Source organism: Coenobita brevimanus, chromosome 23 (assembly GCF_032717465.1).
Source record: "Coenobita brevimanus isolate Jiangsu-jjx chromosome 23, ASM3271746v2, whole genome shotgun sequence".
Classification (NCBI taxonomy): Eukaryota; Metazoa; Arthropoda; class Malacostraca; order Decapoda; family Coenobitidae; genus Coenobita; species Coenobita brevimanus.
Genome location: NC_136976.1, coordinates 25,838,905 through 25,857,311, shown reverse-complemented (window position 1 = coordinate 25,857,311; position 18,407 = coordinate 25,838,905). Strand labels below are relative to the sequence as shown.

Sequence of the window (18,407 nt, the reverse complement as noted above, 5' to 3'; positions counted from 1 at the left end):
GGTGATAACACCTTTGCAGGAATTCATGGCGTGCGGGATCTTCGGCTCGACATCATATTCATGGAACTTACGAAGTTTCATCAAATCTTTTACCTGGGAGGAGTTGAAGGTTTTGATGAGGAGATCTCCATTTGCAAGTTTTTTCACCTGTTCCACCTCCCCAGCACAGTAATCAATCACTTTCTTGATGATGAAAGGATTGATATTGCTCAAGGGAGTGGAACCGAGAGCATGGAGCGTTACAAACTGTACATTATTTACATTAATGTCCAGATCGGTACGAGTCTGGGGCCGTTCAGTCAGGGGGCGGTCAGTCCGTGGTACAGTCCTAGGTTCGTCAGGGGGGGAGGCGGCAGGGGTGTCCGACATAGTAACCCCCCCCCCTAACGGGGGAAGTGGGAAGAAGGACGAAAACGAGCAAGGGACAAAACACACCGGGACCAAACACCTAAGGCTGAAATTGCCCTCTCAAACCACTCCAGGGAGGCCCGACCGTGTTAATTCACGCCCCAGAGCGATCAGTGGGGGGGACCCTCCGTGGGCAGCAAGCAAAGGTAATCTCAGTACACAGGAACAGACACCTACTGTTCCAAACTAACAGGAAGGGGAGGAAAGTGAGAAACTAGCTAGCCTAACGCACACTAGAAGGGTGAAAAAAAAAAAAAGCTATTTGCCGGTGAGGCAGCCCTAGAAAGCTAGAGGAGAGGTCAGCAGCACACAACCTCACTCTCCACGACCATGCATAAAAGTGCCCCAAACAGAAATGCGATATTTGGTATGAATTGTCCACTGTTGTTAGTTTCATTTCGAGTTTTGTGAAGCTTCAGTTGCCCCATTCTCGTAATTCGGAAAAAGGTTTGTTTTTTGAAGCTGTAATTGGGTCAGTGTCTCATAGATCTCTGTTCAGTAATGGTTTAAATTTGCTTATGAAATATTTTTCCTTTGATTTTCTTAATATTGGATCATCCTTTTTTACTTTATAGAAGGGCATAATATTGAAGTTTGGAGAACATTTTTTTGCACATTTAGCTATGTGGGTATTAACATATAAACCTTTACCGTGATTAATATGATCCCTATGTAGGTTAGTACGAAGCCTGAGATTTGAGGTCTCGCCTATATAAATCTCTTTGCATCCACCGCAGCGGATTACGTAAATGCAATTTTGTGTCGAGCATCCCATGTTTTCGTTAATTTGGAATGTGTAGTTGACACTGGGAAAAGTGAATTGACTGCCTTCAATTATTTCCATGCAGAGTTTACATTTTTTGTCTTCACATTTCTTCACTTTGAAACTAGATAAATTATTTTTAAACCTAGCCCTTGTTAAAATTCTTTTTAGATTATTGGGTTGCCGCTTTGCTTTAATTAAGGAGACATCTTTATATATTTCTTGTGTTTCAGGTGCTTTTTGAAGAACATTAATTGTACATGAGACTTCTTTAAAGTGATCATCATAATTTGGGTTATAGGTTGTTATATATGGTATTGTATGTGTATCACTGGCTGTTTCTTTATTACTGCAGCTCCGAAGGTTGCCTATGGGTATTTGTTTTGCTCTTTCTATGCCATTTTTTATTATACTTTTGGGATATCCACGTTGTCGAAGAAAATCTTTCAGTTCACTTAATCTTATTTCTTTTAACTCAGGTTCTGAAACTATTTGCATATCCTCCGTGCTAAATTAAATGGTATGTTATTTTTTATGTGTCTGGGGTGATTAGAACTATATGTTAGATAATGTTTTGTATCAGTTTCCTTGTAATGAATGTCAGTAATTATTTTCTTATCTTGCTTAATGAGTTTTATGTCTAGGAAAGTGACTGTGTCTCCACTTGTGTCACATGTAAATGTTAGTTTGGAGTCCAGGTTATTCATGATGCTTATGACTGTTGAGAAATGTCCATCTCTCTCGTCCCAAATCATAAAGATATCGTCTAGGTATCGCATATAGTTCTTTTTCATTTTATCCGCTATTGTTTTACCAAAATGTGCTGACACCTGAGAATACAAGGTGTTTTCTAAGTAACCCAATACAAGATTGGCATAATTTGGCGCAAATTTTGTCCCCATTGCTGTTCCTGACACTTGTAAGTAATTTTGCCCATTAAATTCGAATGAGTTATTTTCCAAAATTAAACTGCATCCTTCTTTTATTAGATCTGCAGGTATACGATTTGTATTATCATAGTGTTCATCAGTCCAATAAGTGATAGCTTCATATCCAAGTTCATGGCGAATATTGCTATATAGGTTTACCACATCAAGAGTTACGAAAATTTCATTGTCATCTAATTTAGTAGGAATCTTGTTTAAAAAGTCTAGATTGTTTTTGATATATGAAGGTATGTATTTCAGAAAAGGTTGCAGTAATATATCTAAGAAGTGACTGAGACGGTGGGTAGGGCAAGCTGGTCCCGCAATAATTGGTCTCATTTTAAGGTCTACAGGGTTTGTTACGGAAATCACTTCTGTACTACAAACATTAATTTGATCAATTATCATTTTGGACTTATGAACTTTTGGTAAACCGTAAAATAGGCTTGTCTTATATTCAAAGTTGGTTAAGTAATTAACTTCATCTTTAGTTAGTCTATCCTTATGATTTTTCATTACCCTTTTTATTTTATTCATATATATATATATATATATATATATATATATATATATATATATATATATATATATATATATGAATGAAAATGATCCCGTTCATTGCTAGGATGAGGATATGGTGGTGGTATGTCCCCTATTATATCCTTGGATTTTTAAAACTCGACTCTTGAATTCGAAGCAAGTGGCACTGATGACACTGAACTGTTTCCAAAATATAGCAAGAGTGTTAAATGCTGCGATTTCATTTGACTGATTTTCAAATTCAATGAAAAGAGAAACAGGAGAAGCAACGGGTGTTTCCGTGTTGTTAGTACATTTTGTGATGGTGGAGGAGTACCTGGCCTCTGTCTTGCTTGACCAGTTCTTAACGCCTTCACTCCCAGTACGTCATTATTTTGCTTTTTATTACTGATACTACAAGGCTTTCTTTTAGGAAAAGCTAACGCAGTATCTACTGATCAAAGAAAAGGCTTAGTAATGACCCCCTTTAAATTTTATCGTTCTATGTATTACTCAATGCTCCCTCCTGTGAAGGAAGAGCTTGACCACAGGATCTCCAGGTTTTCCTGTCTCTACTCAGGAATGCTCCCTCATCCCCGATACATAGCCCTCCTACATACAGTCTTATGTGTTCATATGACCGAACAGCCCGCGACGTCCTTGTTGTTCTCACAACAGAAACATACTAACATTTTCCACGAATCTGTTCATTTCTCCATCTGTCCTTTTACGTCGCTCCACAGGCACTACAGATAAAGTGTACTTCTTCCCCTTCAGAATCATCCATGTTTCGCTGTTATACATGTCCGTTTATCCACCGAACTCCTTGCAGTATTGTCCCGGATGCCACGAACGCAAGACGAATTTCGCCATCTCTCAGGTTATCATGTATTCAACAAGTCAGCTCTGGAACTGTCTTCCTGAGTGTATATCGCTTACTGCCTATGATCTCGAGCCTGTCAAACGCAATGTTTCCAGGCATCTCGACATGAACGGATATTGAGCTTGTTTTTTTGTTTTTTTTGAGGGAAAGCCTTTGTTTCCTTCGTCATAGCATTATAGAAAAAAATCGTACTCTGGCCACCCTCGTGTCGATAACACTTCCAAGTTGCATTCTCTCTACGAACACAATCAATCAGGTTCCTTTCAACTTTCTCTCCAGTCTCCCTATACCAAGTATAATTTTTGTACTTCTCTGTGCTTACAGATGAATTACTAATGCAGAAATTTCTTTCCTGACACATACCCCCCACACGTATGCTAAACTAATTTCACACACTTTACAACCATCAACTCACAGACTTCTCTCGCTTCCATCACATTTAGTAACCTTGATCATATTAACTAACTACACTCTCATTCATCATTCGCTCCTCTCATAATCCACACAACCAAAGGGCATGCCTATTTTTTCCTAGGAACCGAGAACGTACAGGACTCAGCTAGGTGACTTTCTTCACTTTTGCGAGGTGAAGAGTAGAGGGTGACAGATCATAAATATCCACCATCCTTAACCTTTCGCCATCAAGGACGGAAAACAGAGATAATATCGTTATTCTCTTTACTCTGCTCCTGGAAAAGGTTATAAAGTTATTACCAAGCGTAACTAATGGTTTCCTGGAGGGCAAGAAGCCATTTGGCTTTTCACTCGTGGCTGACACTTTTCACGAAATATGAAAAGAATTGACAAGGACACTGCTCACATAGATTTCTGTCAATGCGAGTGAAGTCACTGGAGGTCAGTGACCCACTTCAGCTCAATCCCAGCGTAGTCAAACCCTTGGCAACACCACTTTCAACACAACACTTTTTTTCTTCTGCTTTACTTGTACCCATAATTTTTGTCCTTGTCCTTAAATAAAGTGAATGTGGGAGATGTACACCGTCCACATGAAGTGGAGAGAGAGAGAGAGAGAGAGAGAGAGAAAGAGAGAGAGAGAGAAAGAGCAATATGACTGCTAAAGCGAAAAGTGAGATAATAAACTGAAACAGAAAACACACAGATGGAGTGAAAGGAGAAAAATTCTAAAACATTTAATAACACTAAGCAAAATAGAGTGAAAAGGCTTAAAAACATCGGCATCGCTATGCTGTTGCAACCCTCCATCTGACCAAGCACATGCCCCCCACCTCACTGCACACATAACCAAGCGCATAACGGCCCTCCCCCCCTCCCCCACAATCTTTTCTTTTTAAAGGTGGGCTTAGGGAGAACGCCTTGAGGACACAATCTAGACCCTTCAGATTCCTTGCGCAGGTAGCAATGAATCTTTGGCTTTTGTTTTTAGTTCTTCATTTAAAAAAAAAAATAATAATAATAATACACAGCATTGTAGCTATCAAAAGGCACCAGTACACTATAAGACACATAACTATGTAAAATTCCATGACTTTATAGTGAATACATTCTAATTTCTATCCCTGAAACGAAATCTCTGCGCTCGGCCGGCCGCCCTGCCACCCAACTCTACGGACTGACACATATTGGTCCCAGTGATAACAACACCCTCCTCTGACTTTGTCAGGTGGATGGTAAAAAAGAAACTACGTAATATTGATCGAAACGAGATAATGAGGATGTCATTAAGAAAACGAAAAAAAAAGCAACAAGCAACACACACACAAACAATGTAAACAGAGAGAGAGAGAGAGAGAGAGAGCAACAACGAAAACACGAGGGAATACGCGTCGAATGAATTAAAAGGAGAGAAAAACGAAAACAGATAATTTATAGCTGACAGCAGAAGACAGTTAATGAAGTAGAAAGGTGCGTACGTAGGCCGAAAAACAGATATAGCATACAGATGACACGCAAAAACAATATGAAAGCGGAGAGCATCAAACATACCTCCATAAAAGAACCTCATCACTGGACAGACACTGAAATCCAGTTCATACTGGGTGACCCATGTATGGCACTCCTCTTCCATTCCGCTGGGAGATTCTCGTGTGTTGTGGGGACGGTCCAGTCAGCGTTATCAAAGAGTATTCTGCATGGCTTATTAATTTGCTGTTCCCACTGTCACATCCGCTCAAAACCAGCAGACTGGGCTGTTCCCGGAACAGAAAGACAAGACTAGGTGAGTCTTTAGTGAAGCGAAATTCAAGAACACCATGTATATAATTAGCTGCATGTTCATATTACATGCCAACATAGTCCACTGTCAGTACTATGAGCTCCTTGCCGGTTACTTCATTAACAAGAATTCGTTAACAAAACTCATCTTTCCATGTAAATCACAAGAAAAGTCACAACGCTAACAGATCAGTAATATTGAGAAGAACGACAAATGTAGGTACAAGGAAGAAATATTCATTATGATTGTGATAATAATGAACAAATGAAGTGTATTTACAGTCTTGGACACACTCAGTTAGTACAAGCATCTCCATTTACACACATTGTTTTAGGAGGTCTTGCAGAGCGCCTAATGAAGTAGTGGTAGTATCGCTACTACTACTTGGATGAAAATGTAATGTCAGTAGAACCAGAGCTACTTTTCTTTTAACTGGTGAAATATTGCTGTTCTAACCATTATCGCTAATACTCGTGTATATATATATATATATATATATATATATATATTTATATATATATATATATATATATATATATATATATACCATCCATCATCCAATCCTACATTGCCCCATGAGGAGCGTAGGAGCCCGGGGCTAGGCAGTTGGTCCCGACATTTAAGATGACAGTGACCAGCCTCACTCATCCCTGAGTGGCATTACATGAGCAATCAACCCAACCATCCCTTGGATATAAACCTTCACCGGCTCAATCCGACTGGAGTGCAATAATTACCCACTAAACAACCGGGGGCCAAAATTTGGTTATATGGTTACCACCCAGCGTAGTAAATGGTTTCCTGGTGCACAGGAAACCATTTGGCTTGTCACTTAGTGTAGAGTCACCCACAGGCTGAAGGAGGTGGAAAGAATGAAGGAAAGAAAGACAGAAGAGGGAGTGTAAAGTCACCAGTAGGCAGAAGGACAAGGAAAGAATGAAGGAAAGAAAGACAGAAGAGAATGGAAGGAAAGAAGGAGGGAGAGGATAGGGCAGTCACCCGAGAGCAGCACTACATCGAGTGAGTGGATGGTGAGCACCCCCACCTACCACATATATATATATATATATATATATATATATATATATATATATATATATATATATATATATATATACACACACACACACACACACATATATATATATATATAGTGTGTGTGTGTGTGTGTGTGTGTGTGTGTGTGTGTGCTCACCGTCCACTCACTCAACGTAGCGCTGCTCTCAGGTGACTGCCCTTTCCTCTCTTCCTTCCTTCTTTCCTTCCATCCTTCCTCTTCTTTTTTTCTTTCTTTCCTTCTTTCTTTCCTCTTCCATCTGTCTATGGGTTACTTTACACTGAGTGATATGCCAAATGGTTTCCTGTCCACAAGGAACAAGGAAACCATTTACTACCCTGGGTGCGGATGCTCGCAACTCCATCAAAATTTACGACTGGTACCGAGCAGTCCTAAAGCTCATTCAGCACGGTCGTAAGGAAGCTTTGAGCCTCTCATCAGCGTTATCTACCCCTCAAAACATTAGTTAAGGCAAGTGTTTGTAATACATACAAGCATATAGCGGTATTTTATTATGGCAAGGATCACAGGGAACTCTCTCATGCATGATTTGAGCTTGGTTATCGATTTTTAAGTGACTAGCTACTGAGGCTTCTTATGAATTGTAGATGTGCAGCATAACTTTATCTCAAGAGACTGTGAAACCCTCCCTATGATGCCACGTATTTGCTGTTAAATATAGGCTACTCATATATTTTCATCGGGTATGGCATGTGAACTGTTTTGCATCTACAAACCCTCGTTCTAAGTTAGATGTGGGCAGAATTGGTATTTTTTCCGGTATATTACAGTTTAGGACACTACTGGAATTTCACATTTTAACCTCCATTCTCTAGAGTATGCATATTGAATTCCAGAGGTGTCCTAAACTGTTAATTTACTTTCTTTTTTTCCTTTAGGGACCTTTCATTAGCTTACAATTTTATTATGACCAGTATGGGCTGTGAACTGATAGGTTAGGGTCTTTAGGTAAGGATAGGGTAAATGTTTACAAGTGCACCTGCCTTATGGCAATGAATTTGATATAGCTCAACAGGTACATCTTGATGTCTGCGTCAAATTATTCTAATTCATCCATGGCAAAATAATAGTCTTTGAGATATTAACAAAAACCCACCATCACTTTGCACTTAGCTTAAAACCTAACCTAACCTACCCTAGGCTAATCAGAAGCCTAACCTAACATTACTTAACTTCACCCCACTGACCTAAAAACAATTATCACCGTAATCATGAGGCCTTGGCTTGACAACCTCCAAGCAGGTTTGGGGTTTAAGTTAGGTTAGTTAATTTAGGTAGATTAGGTTAGATTGGGACCAAAACATTGTTAGATAGGCCTAATGGTTATTAAAAATATAAAATCTGTCAAAGATTATATATTAGAAAAGAAAAACATTGCAAAACAGGTCTTAAAGAAAAAATTTCCAGCTTATTGACTAAACTGAATGCTTGAATTTTGCTTTTACGTCCGAAACATCACGTTGAATTCTACTGACAGCATTGACAGGATCAGTAACATACTGCCAAGCTGCCTCCTTCATCCTGACTTCTGTTGCGGCACTGTCAAATGAAAATTTTCCCAATATAATGTCTTGCATCTCTGCAACACTTGTTGCCATAGCCAGCAGCTTTGCATTAGTGAAGTTTGGGCGCCGAGGTCTCTTGGCTTTAGGTTCACCTTCCATTGTGCAGTAGGCTAGTATTAGCAGACAGAGAGGCATGTGGGAAGTACCTGTGCCGGTGATTTTTGTTGTTACCAGCATGCACGTGTTGTCTGTTTAGAAACAACCTCCTTGATTTTCGTTGGCTGCCTTTTTTGTTCCACTGATTCTCATTGGCTGCTATCAGATCTGCTGGCGAACTGCCTGCCCTCTGCCGCTTGATGGGACTAACACTTATTCCCGCCCTACGACTGACCGCTTCTCGTTTGATCATTGGTGGAGGTGGTCAGTCATAAGGCGGGAATAACTTAAGACGGGACTAGAGGAGCGACCACCGACGGCGGGACTGAGATATGACCAGTTTTGAACATCCGGCCCCTGGTTGGTAACCATAAAACCAAACTATGGCACCTGGTGGTTTAGTGGGTATTTAAGGCGCTCCAGCCGGATTGAGCCCGTGTAGCTTTATATCCATGGGATGGTTGGGGTTTATTGCTCACGTAATGCCACTTAGAGATGAGTGAGGCTGGTCACTCCCGTCTTAAAAGTCAGGACCAACATGCGTAGCCCCAGGCTCCTATGCTTCTCATGGGGAAACACAGGCTTTGTTGATGTATATATGTATGTATGTAGCCAATACAGTGTATCTATGCCAAATATATATATTATGATTCAAAATGTTCAAGCCTTACATACCATAAATAATTATGGCGAAGTTTCCTTGGTGTGGCTTCACTCTAAGTAAGTAGGTGACTAGTTATTATTCTCTCCTGAGAGTATGTTTTCACCCCTGTTTTTTAGTTTGTTTGTCTGTTGCAGGATTACTCAAAAACTAAAGTAATATTTGGACCACATTTGGTGAGTAGATAGCCCATGTCCCAGAGAACAATCGATTAACATTGGGACGAATGTTTGTTAGTTTGTTTGGCTGTTAGCAAGATTACTCAAAAGCCAAAAGAGAGATTTGGAACATATTTGGTGGGTAGACAGCCCATGTCCCATGGACCAATCAATCAACTTTTGGGACCGATCCGGATCGTAATACAGATTCTTGATCCGGAAAACAATTTTTGCGAAACCCTAATCATTGATGAGGAAACCTAACCCATTATGAAGAACGGTTTGGAAATTGCGTTGCCCTTGTCGGAGAGAAGTGCTCCGCCGAGTGCTCCTCTAGTTTTACCTGTCATCTTGTTCGTTTTTTTTTTCTTTTTTCCGATCATCCCAGTAAATTTATATCACAGGCGAGAATGATGATGTTCCATAAGTATAAGTAAATTGTTAAGGATGAGATGCTTTATAGTGCCCTTTTCTGAAAATACGGACCTATATTTAACACTGGTGTATTTCCGACCGTGCATCAGGGTAAGGAGCTGGTGGCATATCCTGGTGTGCTGGTGTCCAACATGACGCTGGTGCTGCAAAAGGTGCAGAGGAACAACGCTGGCTCCTACACCTGCCACGCCACCAACAAGGAAGGCTCTGCCGCATCCCCACCCCTCACCCTCGACGTCAAATGTGAGTAGACCTTCAACTGCCTTGGTTCAGAATTTTCTCTTGCATATTTACCCCTCAGTGGACATTTTGGTAACACGAGTTAAATGGAATATGAAGCCGGAATATCTTTGTGAGTAAAGAATGTATACTGCAGACTAATTACTAAAGACTTCTTTTCTTATTGTTGCATTCCACGAAGTAAAATACCTAGTCTTACACTTGCACTGTACATTTACGTCCTCTTATCAGGTCTTATGAAAAGTGTTGCAGTCGTATGGTTATAAATCAGAGCACAAAAGGGTAGGCAGAGCACCAATTTCTCAAATTTGTGTGGAAAGTTTGACTTTGCTTCCAATTTGGAAATTGGGTTACTCTTAGTGGAACGTAGTTTAACCATGTTCTATCGTTACGTCTACTAGAAAACTGGCCTTCTTGAATTAAAGGCTTGCCTAATTCTTCGCATTATGACACTTAATAATCTGGCCATGGTCCCAGGACTCGATTGGTGCTCATTTACCTCTTCCGTACCTTCTCTGTTTTCTGGACCAACGCCTCACTCCGTCCTCCGTTCACTCAAACCATAGTAGCAGTTAGTAGTAGTAGTAGTAGTAGTAGTAATCGTAGTAGTAGTAGTAATAGTAGGGTAGTAGTAGTAGTAGTAGTAGTAGTAGTAGTAGTAGTAGTAGTAGTAGTTGGGGTACTGTAGATGCAACCCCTGGCTCATCTGAATGTGAACCTAGTGGACTACAGACTGAAGCTGTCACTTACTTGCAGCCCAATCTCTTCCTCGCGGGAGGGATGAGGAGATAGTTGAGGGACCTTTGTATAACTGAGCAGCTCCATCGCCCAGTTATATCGATGCCATCTCATGAAGGCGTCCCTCTCCAGCACCCACTCAGATCCTGGTCTTGTCTGATGAAAATTTACTCTCTACTCTATCTCGGTCGCTTCTGCCCAAATATACCTGACGCCTTCACCTGCTTTCACACCTGATGTCTTCACCTGCTTTCACACCTGATGTCTTCACCTGTCTCCACACCTGACGCTTCCCCCTGCCTGCCTCACCAGGTACCCGTTTGGCACCAGAAATATTAATGAAAACAGTAACATACTTTGTGTCCAATTCTACCTTCATCCTCCACCTCCCCACCTGACGCTTGCCCCTGCTTTAGCAACAGATGCGCCGGTGTGTGCCACCAGCTAAGCGTCGCAGCAGAGCGTGGCCAAGCACGAGAACACACGCATCTCTTGCAATGTCCTCGTCAACCGACCCGTTGTGGAATTCAGTTGGTCATTCAACAACACCGCCGAGGCCGTGAAGGTTCCCGAGGACAGGTGAGTGGGTGGGCAGTTGAAAGGCAGTTTCTATCTTCAAAAGATGTTGAAAATCGCTTTGGACAAGGGGGTCGCAGTCCTCTGACTGGAAGTACACTTGTCTTGCAACCGAGAGGTGCCAAGTTTGATTCTGATCCCGAACAAGAGATCCTTGGGCGAAGTCTGTTCGCGCTTTGAGCACTAACCTAAATTTCTAAATCGACGGCTGCATTTCGTAGTATGTGGAAAAGTCTTTTGAGTGGTTTCCTTGCCAGTCACAGGCTAGGCACAAAAAACTGTTGGTAAGTAGAATAGCCTAAGTTGACAGTATAGAATAATAACATTTAAATAATCTTGAAAGTTTTTTGGGGAAAAAATCCCACATAATCTGTTGCTAAATGGAACAGCATATCTCGGTTCTAAGAAGAAATTCGCCATGTTGCCGTGACAGGAGACGGTGAGGAGAAAATGAAGAGAGAATGAAATGTGTAGGAGCTGGACGTACTGCGCTGCGAGGTAAGAGGAGGAAGAGGGAAATGGGAGGGATTATGAAGCGGAATTATGAAGGGGAGGGAGGCTTGGCAATAGGAGATAGAGGGAGGGAGAGAGGACTCCAGTGAATAAGTAGATGATTGTGCTGGAATGGGAGGGAAGGGATTTGGGTGAAAAGGGAAAGTGTTTGATTTGGGAGGGGAGGAATTATAAAGGGAGAGGAAGGTAACGTAATCTGAAAAGACTGGATAGATGACAGTGGGTTGGGAGAGGGTATTTCAGTGCAATGGAAGGGGAGGAATTACACTGGGAAGGAACTGGGGAGACTGCAATGCAATGGGAAGAGAAGAATCATGATGGAAAAGGAGTCGATTGATTATAAGAGGAAGGAAAGGATGGCTTAGGGAAGAAGAAGGAATAGGGAATGGAAGAGAGGGATAATAAAGGGAAGGAAAAGATGACCAAAAGAAGAAAGGAGTAGGGAATGGAAGGGAGGGATCATGAAAGGAAGGGAGGGATGGTTGTAGGAAGGATGGAGATGCACTGCAGTGTTAAGGGAAGAGGGAGTAAAGATTAGAGAAGGAATATTGTGTTCAGTATCAGAAAAGAGGGATTATAGTGGGACGGTAAGGAGGGGATTATAAAGGGAATGGGACGAATGACGGTGAGAGGGAAAAAAAGATGTGTGAGAGTGCAATATGAAGGGAGGGGAGGGACTGTGCTCCGAGTGGAGGGAAGGGATTCCAGGAGAGGGAAAGTTTTTAATATCAGAGGGGTGTGAAGAGGGACGTGTGTGGAAGTTTAATAATAAATGTGAAGTGAGGACAAAAATTTGAATTAAACAGAAAAAGGGGGTAGTGAAGAGGAAGGGAAGTGTGAAATCCTGGTGGGCAAGAGTCGTGTGGTAAAATCATTCAATATAATGTTGGAGAGAGGAAAGAAAGATTTACTTAGGACGATACGAGAGGAATGAAGGGCTGAGAGAAATGATAAGAATGGATATGGTCTGTTGCTCACAGTTTGATTAATCTAACTGTGTATGTACCTGTTTCGCCTTTCTTGTTCACAATGTCAATACTCTGACTAACAGGTATATGCTGCTTGTGGTATCTTCCTTGCTAACACTGTCAGCTGCGAAATCTCAACCCTTCCACTACTGCACTACCTTTTATCCTTGGATTCAGGAACTGGTGGTTAGTTTATTCATTCTGCAACAGGAATAACCCAAGATCTCTTATTGTGCTGAAACTTTTGGACGCAGTTTTTATCCATCTTGTCCCTGTTCTTTCAACAGTGTAATTGAGGTCCTGGATGGAACGTTAGCATTTTACCGGGTAGCTGCCCGGGTATGTACACACTTAGCCTCCTGCCCGGTTTTGTTTCCTCATTTTCTTATCTAGCCAGTTAAAATTAAATATTTCCAAATGGAATGACCAAATTACAACATAACCTTCTTCCTCCACAATTTAACTCGTAAAATGTCACACGCATCAGGCGACGTGATGTGCTAGGGATGTTGTAGGTGTCAATTGAACACAGCTCACAAAACAACGAATAAAACATCACGACACTAGAAGATACTAGGCAACTAAGAAACCTCCTACACAACAATCACAGACAGCTCAGCCAACAGTATCTCACCTTTATATATAGTAAACCAATGGAGGGTGTGTTCCACATGGGTGCATCTCCCCTACTACCCTCTGTCAATAGCAGTGATTCAGTGCAAAGAACAATTACAGCTAGGTGCACCAGGTAAAAATATATGGCTCTGCAGCAACAGGTATTAAATATTGACACTAAAAAATCAAGCCCTGGTAGCCTAACACACACACACACACACACACACACACACACACACACACACACAATGGCATTTAGGGGTTAATTTTGTAATGCATGTAAGTTACTGCTTTTCTAGTAAGACACACTACTTGAATTCCTTTAAAAAAATGCCGGAGCATGTTTTATTTTTTAAATTCTATACTAGAAATTAACACTGCATGACTGCATTTACTGAGATCATTGGTGATTGTTGGGAGCCCATCATCCACTCACTCGATGTAGTGCGGTCTACTCCTTCCTTCAGAAATCTACATAATTTTTTCCTGTCCCTCCTCCGCTTTTCCTATTTCTCTCATCATTCTTCTTACTATGTATTACTCTTCTTACTACTTCAGGTAGATCTACACTGAGCCACAAGCCAAAATACCTTTGGAAATTGTTTACAACGCTGGGTGGTAACCGTATAGCCAAATAACGAGGTGACGTGGAGCCTACTTAGTGCCCCTGTTCACAGGATGGAGACGCAAACGCGGAGTCCACCTAGGAACCAAACCTAAACACTAGTTTTCTCACTGCAAAGGACTGCCCTGCAAGGGCAGTTACTTGCCTTAGGTTGATGTGTCTGCACTATAAGACAGACTGACCTAGCACAACAACAGCAACAACTGAGGGCATTTGTATTTATATTCATTGCAATGAAAGCTTTATTGATTCGTAGGAAAAGCATAGTCACGTTCTCCAAAACAGTAAGAGTGAAAGTAGCAATTATATATATATATATATATATATATATATATATATATATATATATATATATATATATATATATATATATATATATATATATATATACAGTATATATATATCCCTCTCTCTCTCTCTCTCTCTCTCTCTCTCTCTCTCTCTCTCTCTCTCTATTTATATATATATATATATATATATATATATATATATATATATATATATATATATATATATATATATATGTATATACAACATTATCAACTTCATGCTAGACAAGTAATAACAACTTACGCAAGAGTCAGTTAGGTGAATTTAATTTGGATTTATCTCCAAATTTCTTGCCATCAATCGATCAGGATGTGCACTGAATATGCTGTGTGGCAGAAGACGGTGCCATCAGTTCAGCTGCATACTCAATTCGATGCCCTAGAGCATCGGAAGCGAAGTGTTTCTTGTCACAGTTCACATTGGTGCCATTTTCAATTATGCATGCAAGAGAAATCTGTGGAATCCACACTTCATGTTTCATAGACAAAATTATGAGCACTGGACAAAATAAGAGGGTGGGGTTGGGCCATTTCCTAGAAAATAATATTCCACATGGAAGATGGTAATTAACTATACGAGCGACGTTGATACAATCATGCTTTCGGAAAAAAATCACAGTCGATTGTTCAATATATTGCTGCTTCCAACAAGGTAACGGGGAATAATGCATACTGAGAGGTAAAATACCAACCAGTTAAAGACTGCCAACATTCCATAGGCAAAGCGGGATAGTCTCTACGGAACAGATACAGAACACTGACATATTTCTGTGCAAATTGTCACGATGAGTTAATGAACATACAAGAATATAAGGATTCCCCAATTTCCATGATTTATCATTTTACCCCATACATCCCTTTAAAAAACGTACAGTGAACAATTGTACCAATTTTGATGAGACTTTTTAAGTAATACAGGAAGGATACAAATTTGCACACATTCACGTATGCTACATACGGTAGATCAACAGATATTACCAGAAGCACTTTTCATCTGGCTGAGGAGATACACTCTGTTATCAATAGTGTGTTAGAGTTACGTGTGGATACCGTCCCTCACTCCTCCTGTCACAACACCCAGCCATTATTCTCTCACAGTAACTATCTACGGTCCCAAATGAAAAAAAAAAAAAAAAAGAATATCCAGCCTTGAGTATTAACTTTGAAGCAGCAATGACACTTCATAATAAGAGATTCGATACAGTGATGACAAGGTACAGTAGGTATGTTCTATCAAACAATGGGATTCTATTGTAATTTTAGTACCGTCGCATACTTGTGCATGACGCATCAGGTAACACTTTGACTACTGAGCACTACTAGAAAATTTTTTTTATTGCTTTTACAATCTGTCTGTTATACACTGCTAAAGTTTTCAAGATAGAAGGATGAAAGTCTGTGTAAGTATAAATACCGTCAGTGAAAGGTTTTACTAACTGTGTTCTTTTATGACTCACTCCGAAGGTTGCTAAACCCCGTTAGTCGTTCCTCTCCTCTCATTTTGCTGGACCTTCCTATGGGCCGGACCAAAAAACGTCATTGTCACAAAGTTACTGAGTTCCTCGGTTATTGAGAATCTATTATCTTACGTCTGTCAACTCAGCACCCAACACGCATACATGGTCGTACTGGAGACTGGTCTGACGTGAGCATAAGTGGAGTTTTGAAATTTTGAAAATTTGATGTTTAACCCATGGGAATGCGTAGTGGAAATTGAAATCTGATGGGATAGCTTCCAAAGGGTGTCACGATCCTTAAGGTTTGCTCTAAGACACAGACATTTCGAAATTTGTAGGTTATTTTAAAACGCTGGCCTAGTTTTAGTACGCTTGGTGACTTTGACCAAGTTTGGAGAGGTGTGGACTTTACCCTGCTTTTGACCTTTCTTCCTGTAAGTTAGGGTATGTAAATCTAGTTAGCTGCGGAACAGTCACCTCAGACCTTCTCAGTGCCTACACCTCCAGTCTTTCAAACACGGTGTGTCCTAGCATCTCTGCATGAACAGATGCTGAATTTGTCAGCTTTTCTATCAAGCTTGTTTGTAAAGACGATTTTTGCAGGCTATCAGGATTTCTTCTTTCTGTAGAGGATTAAATTTTAAGAAAACAATGAATAGTGAAAGAAAAGCATTCGACAGCCGAATGCTAATTGCCCGCCAGAATATGCTTTTGGCCAAGTATTAGAATTTGGCCATATCTTGATACCCTGAAGGTTTCAGGTTGGTAGATCAATCTGTTCATGAGATATAATGGTAGTAAAAGGTTGGCGATAAAAACCAGTTGACCTTTGACAGCCATTTTGGTGACCATGACCTTGACCCCGAGTGCACGTTTTCGAACTCGTCCAAGATTTTGGCCATATCTTGATACCCGGAGGGTTTCGTGTTGATAGTTCAAGCCATTCATGAGATATAATGGTGCTAAAGGCGGATGATAAAAACTTGTTGACCTTTGGTAGCCATTTTGGTTACCTTGACCTTGACCCCAAGTGTCCACTTTCGAACTCGGCCAAGATTGAAGCCATATCTTGATTCTCTGAAGGTTTCATGTTGATAGCTTATGTCGTTCATGAGATTTAATGGGAATACACACACACACACACACACACACACACACACACACACACACACACACACACACACACACACGCACACACGCACACACACACACACACACACACACACACACACACACACACACAGACGAGGGCAAAAATATTATTGCTCCGCCTTGTAAATGGCGGCGATAACTTAAATCACGGGGAAGAGACTTGCGTCCTGCAATAGTTTCATACTCAGCATATCAACCATGCCACTACCTGCACACTCATTCAAAGCGACTTATGCTATTGGTATATTCTTACATCCTCATAACAATATTGTTCAAGTTAAGGGAGATTTTTTGTAACGAACGGGTAAATGTAAATTGTATCTAATCCCCTAACTGGAACAGTCTCTCCTAGGCTGAATAAAACTGAATGGATGTTGTAAAAAAATAATATGTAATGAATAGGTAACGGGACTAAATAGCATAAGAGAAGAGACGTAATTCTTCACGGATTCTTTTATTTCAATGCACTTTTTTTTTTTTTTACTGAAAACCAACTGATGTAAATTGAATTCCCTACTTTCACATTCTTGCAGCTAATATTTCATCTCCCCTGTTAAATTACGAGTTGATCACCCTTCCCCGTGCTTCACCTGTGGCATTTCACTTCTTGTTCACCCCTTGCACACTATCTCCCTCTTCCCTTTCGTCACTGATTAATCCTCTTCACAATCCACTCTCCTGTACACTTCTCTTCTTTAAGATCCGTCATATATAAAAACACATATTCCTATAATATTTGATGATTCAGTTATATCTCGACGACGGTCTGGTATTAGCATTCAAGTAGTCAGTTGAGAAGGTTTGCAAGTGGGAGTGATGCTGGGTTTCCAGTCTTGGGCTTCGTAAAGACTGGAGCACACTAGACCAAGGACTGACGAACGGCACCCGCTTCCACAACACACATTCTAAAACAATATGTTTCCTACCTAGCAAACTGGAACTGGAAGAATCAGAATCTTAATAAAATAAAATGACAAGAACACGGGAAAGACAATGGACATAATAACTTTCTCATGGTCGACAAATCTTTCGTTAGTTTATTCCAGTTATCATTAGGAGGTTATAATTAGCTAAAGTAAGTGTGTTTGGGACTTGGATGAAGAAAGCCCATAGTCAGATGCATCTGACTTCCAAAACATGCATGCGCCAAACGTTTGGCCTTGGAAATTTTCAAGTTTTAAAGATAGTTTTCTCTTGCTACAATCGAGTATACATGGCGTGATGTGAGATATAATCGCCAGGGTAGTCTGCGGCCTCTAGTAACCAGGTTTCTGTTTAAGCTTAATATAATGCCCAGCGGATGCGGCGAAGGTCTCCCAGGCCTGAGCGTGATATTAAGTGGTAACATTAACCCTTTCATGGCAGGGATAAAGCTAATATTCTGGTCCAGCGAACGCCACAGATTTTTATTTTTTTCTGAATGTAAATAAATAACGATATATATAACTGGTATCCGAGATAGCGGTAAATATGCTGGAGGAAATTTGGCTAAGGACAGTTAAGGATCC

At 40.6% G+C, this 18,407-nt stretch overlaps 1 pseudogene; it reads left to right on the top strand.

Moving 5' to 3' along the window:
- The window catches only part of LOC145392666 (nephrin-like), a 241,766-nt pseudogene that overhangs the window by 207,070 nt on the left and 16,289 nt on the right, over window positions 1-18,407 (top strand).